We start from the raw sequence: 5,000 nt of genomic DNA, 5'->3' as shown, positions 1-5,000 counted from the left end.
TCATGTCTCATCCCCAGAGCTGCACTCACTATTCTGCTGTTACATCATGTCTCATCCCCCAGAGCTGCACTCACTATTCTGCTGTTACATGCTGTCTCATCTTCCAGAGCTGCACTCACTATTCTGCTGTTACATCATGTCTCATCCTCCAGAGCTGCACTCACTATTCTCCTGTTACATCCTGTCTCATCCCCCGGAGCTGCACTCACTATTCTGCTGTTACATCATGTCTCATCCTCCGGAGCTGCACTCACTATTCTGCTGTTACATTACGTCTCATCCGCGGGAGCTGCACTCACTATTCTGCCAATACATCATGTCTCATCCTCCGGAGCTGCACTCACTATTCTGCTGTTACATCATGTCTCATCCTCCAGAGCTGCACTCACTATTCTGCTGTTACATGATGTCTCATCCCCCAGAGCTGCACTCACTATTCTGCTGTTACATCATGTCTCATCCTCCAGAGCTGCACTCACTATTCTGCTGTTACATCATGTCTCATCCTCCAGAGCTGCACTCACTATTCTGCTGTTACATCATGTCTCATCCCCCAGAGCTGCACTCACTATTCTGCTGTTACATCATGTCTCATGCTCCGGAGCTGCACTCACTATTCTGCTGTTACATCCTGTCTCATCCTCCAGAGCTGCACTCACTATTCTGCTGTTACATCATGTCTCATGCTCCGGAGCTGCACTCACTATTTTGCTGTTACATCATGTCTCATCCGCGGGAGCTGCACTCACTATTCTGCTGTTACACCATGTCTCATCCTCCAGAGCTGCACTCACTATTCTGCTGTTACATCATGTCTCATCCTCCAGAGCTGCACTCACTATTCTGCTGTTACATTATGTCTCATCCTCCGGAGCTGCACTCACTATTCTGCTGTTACATTATGTCTCATCCTCCGGAGCTGCACTCACTGTTCTGCCCTGTGTCTGGGTGCAGCCCCTCTAAGCTGAGTGACACTCACAGGGAGTATTGAGGAAGCAGTGGGCGGACAGCAGCTTCAGCGAGTGAACCTCAAAGAGGACGCGATGGAAGAGCAGGTTGTGTGCGGAGGGGCGCTCCAGGGGGGCTGCAGACAGACACTTCTGGATGAACTCCTGCAAGAGCCAGAGACCCAAAAGTATATATATATATATATATATACACACACACACACACACCCATATGTACCCTGTGTACTCCCATATAAAAGGGCCCCTCTGTTTACCCCCATATACAGGGGCCCCTCAGTGTATCCCCATATACAGGGGCCCCTCTGTGTATCCCCATATACAGGGGCCCCTCTGTGTATCCCCATATACAGGGGCCCCTCTGTGTATCCCCATATACAGGGCCCCTCTGTGTATCCCCATATACAGGGGCCCCTCTGTGTATCCCCCATATACAGGGGCCCCTCTGTGTATCCCCATATACAGGGGCCCCCTCTGTGTATCCCCATATACAGGGGCCCCTCTGTGTATCCCCATATACAGGGGCCCCTCTGTGTATCCCCATATACAGGGGCCCCTCTGTGTATCCCCATATACAGGGGCCCCTCTGTGTATCCCCATATACAGGGGCCCCTCTGTGTATCCTCATATACAGGGGCCCCTCTGTGTATCCCCATATACAGGGGCCCCTCTGTGTATCCCCATATACAGGGGCCCCTCTGTGTATCCCCATATACAGGGGCCCCTCTGTGTATCCCCATATACAGGGGCCCCTCTGTGTATCCCCATATACAGGGGCCCCTCTGTGTATCCCCATATACAGGGGCCCCTCTGTGTATCCCCATTATACAGGGGCCCCTCTGTGTATCCCCATATACAGGGGCCCCTCTGTGTATCCCCATATACAGGGGCCCCTCTGTGTATCCCCATACACAGGGGCCCCTCTGTGTATCCCCATATACAGGGGCCCCTCTGTGTATCCCCATATACAGGGGCCCCTCTGTGTATCCCCATATACAGGGGCCCCTCTGTTTATCCCCATATACAGGGGCCCCTCTGTGTACCCCCATATAAAGGGCCCCTCGTCTGGCACCTTCATGTTGGGGTCCTCCAGGGAGTTAATGGCCCTGGTGATATTTTCCTCGGTGACCTTCTCCCGTTGGACTGGATCTCCAGCACGGCCATCTGCAGAAAGGAACACAGCGATCAATAGCAGATCTGATCAATAATGGGAAGTCAATACAATAGAGGTCATCAGCCTTGGGGGTGCGCTGTGGGAATCCACCCATCTGCAGGGAATAGCCACATCCTACATGTCCAGACTGTATAGGGTTCGTGCTGAGGTATCTATAGTGTGAGCTCTGCCCCAGGGTGGGATCACAGGGAGCGCGGTCTGATAGCATACTAAGTAATCCGCGTCCTGTGGGGATCCACACCCTGGTGAGATCAGTGTACTGTGGTGTCCTGGTGAGATCCGTGTCCTGTGGGGATGTGTGGTGTCCTGGTGAGATCCGTGTCCTGTGGTGTCCTGGTGAGATCCGTGTCCTATGGTGTCCTGGTGAGATCCGTGTCCTGTGGGGATGTGTGGTGTCCTGGTGAGATCCGTGTCCTGTGGGGATGTGTGGTGTCCTGGTGAGATCCGTGTCCTGTGGTGTCCTGGTGAGATCCGTGTCCTATGGTGTCCTGGTGAGATCCGTGTCCTGTGTGGTGTCCTGGTGAGATCCGTGTCCTGTGGGGATGTGTGGTGTCCTGGTGAGATCCGTGTCCTGTGGGGATGTGTGGTGTCCTGGTGAGATCCGTGTCCTGTGGGGATGTGTGGTGTCCTGGTGAGATCCGTGTCCTGTGGGGATGTGTGGTGTCCTGGTGAGATCCATGTCCTGTGGAGATCCACACCCTGGTGAGATCCGTGTCCTGTGGGGATCCACACCCTGGTGAGATCCGTGTCCTGTGGGGATCCACACCCTGGTGAGATCCATGTCCTGTGGGGATCCACACCCTGGTGAGATCCGTGTCCTGTGGGGATGTGTGGTGTCCTGGTGAGATCAGTGTCCTGTGGTGTCCTGGTGAGATCCGTGTCCTGTGGTGTCCTGGTGAGATCCGTGTCCTGGTGAGATCCGTGTCCTGTGGTGTCCTGGTGAGATCCGTGTCCTGTGGTGTCCTGGTGAGATCAGTGTCCTGTGGTGTCCTGGTGAGATCCGTGTACTGTGGGGATGTGTGGTGTCCTGGTGAGATCCGTGTCCTGTGGGGATGTGTGGTGTCCTGGTGAGATCCGTGTCCTGTGGGGATGTGTGGTGTCCTGGTGAGATCCGTGTCCTGTGGTGTCCTGGTGAGATCCGTGTCCTGTGGGGATGTGTGGTGTCCTGGTGAGATCCGTGTCCTGTGGGGATGTGTGGTGTCCTGGTGAGATCCGTGTCCTGTGGGGATGTGTGGTGTCCTGGTGAGATCCGTGTCCTGTGGGGATGTGTGGTGTAATGTGGTAATCCATGTCCTGTGGGGATCCGTGTCCTGGTGAGATCCGGCAGCCCCTCCGTATGTCTATGTATCTGGTGTTGTGTAATCTGTGCATTGTAATATAAGACAGGCGCCACCGCTGCACAACCGGGTCATGGGAGGAACAAGGCGCGAGCCAAAGGCTGAGGCCAAAATACAGTGTCATGTGATCCATCAGACAAACAGAGCGAGGCCTGGGCAGGCGAGGAGGGGGAGGAAGAGACCAGGAAATATGGAGGAGGAAGAGGCCAGAAAATATGGAGGAGGAGGAGGAGGCCAGGAAATATGGAGGAGGAGGAGGAGGAGGAGGAGGAGGAGGAGGAAGAGGCCAGGAAATATGGAGATGGAGGAGGAGAAGGAGTCCAGGAAATATGGAGGAGGAGGAGGAAGAGGCCAGGAAATATGGAGATGGAGGAGGAGGAGGAGTCCAGGAAATATGGAGGAGGAGGAAGAGGAGGAGGAGGAGGAAGAGGAGGAGGAGGAGGAGGAAGAGGCCAGGAAATATGGAGGAAGAGGCCAGGAAATATGGAGGAAGAGGCCAGGAAATATGGAGGAGGAGGAGGTGGAGGAAGAGTCCAGGAAATATGGAGGAGGAAGAGGCCAGGAAATATGAAGGAGGAAGAAGAGGCTAGGAAATATGGAGATGGAGGAAGAGGCGGCCAGGAAATATGAAGGAGGAAGAAGAGGCTAGGAAATATGGAGATGGAGGAAGAGGCGGCCAGGAAATATGGAGGAGGAGGAGGCGGCCAGGAAATATGGAGGAGGAAGAGGCCAGGAAATATGGAGGAGGAAGAGGAAGAGGCCAGGAAATATGGAGGAGGAGGCGGCCAGGAAATATGGAGGAGGAAGAGGAGGCGGCCAGGAAATATGGAGGAGGAGGAAGAGGCCAGGAAATATGGAGGAGGAGGAAGAGGCCAGGAAATATGGAGGAGGAGGAAGAGGCCAGGAAATATGGAGGAGGAGGAAAAGAGAGGCCAGGAAATATGGAGGAAGAATCAGGGGATGTGGCCACAGCTCTCACCTCTAGAGCACACATCCCGAAGGAGAAGATATCCACCGCCGTCTCATCATCCAGAGCTGCAGAGAGGGACAGTCAGATAGCGCACAGTACAGGTGCTAATATTCTACATCATAGCTACAGTGTACAGGGGGCGTCTATAGAGGAGGGACATAACACGCCCTGTAGGTGATGGTGTACAGTCCTGGGGCAGTGGTCCGGTGTGATGCCCCCTGTAGGTGATGGTGTACGGGTCTAGGGCAGTGGTCGGTAGTGATGCCCCCTGTAGGTGATGGTGTACGGGTCTAGGGCAGTGGTCTGGTGTGATGCCCCCTGTAGGTGATGGTGTACGGGTCTAGGGCAGTGGTCGGGTGTGATGCCCCTGTAGGTGATTGGTGTACGGGTCTAGGGCATGGTCGGGTGTGATGAACCCCTGTAGGTGATGGCGTAAAGTCCTGGGGCAGTGGTCCGGTGTGATGCCCCCTGTAGGTGATGGTGTTACGGGTCTAGGGCAGTGGTCACGGGTGTGATGCCCCCTGTAGGTGATGGCGTACAGTCCTGGGGCAGTG

At 54.7% G+C, this 5,000-nt stretch overlaps 1 pseudogene; it reads right to left on the bottom strand.

Annotated features, from left to right (window-relative positions):
* The window catches only part of LOC138775593 (nuclear receptor-binding protein 2-like), a 12,103-nt pseudogene extending 7,598 nt beyond the window's left edge, over positions 1 to 4,505 (bottom strand).
* Between the last annotated feature and the right edge of the window lie 495 nt (positions 4,506 to 5,000).

Source organism: Dendropsophus ebraccatus, unplaced genomic scaffold (genome assembly GCF_027789765.1).
Source record: "Dendropsophus ebraccatus isolate aDenEbr1 unplaced genomic scaffold, aDenEbr1.pat pat_scaffold_1809_ctg1, whole genome shotgun sequence".
Classification (NCBI taxonomy): domain Eukaryota; kingdom Metazoa; phylum Chordata; class Amphibia; order Anura; family Hylidae; genus Dendropsophus; species Dendropsophus ebraccatus.
Note: the sequence above shows the minus strand (reverse complement) of the source record. Positions and strands in the feature narration are given on the sequence as shown.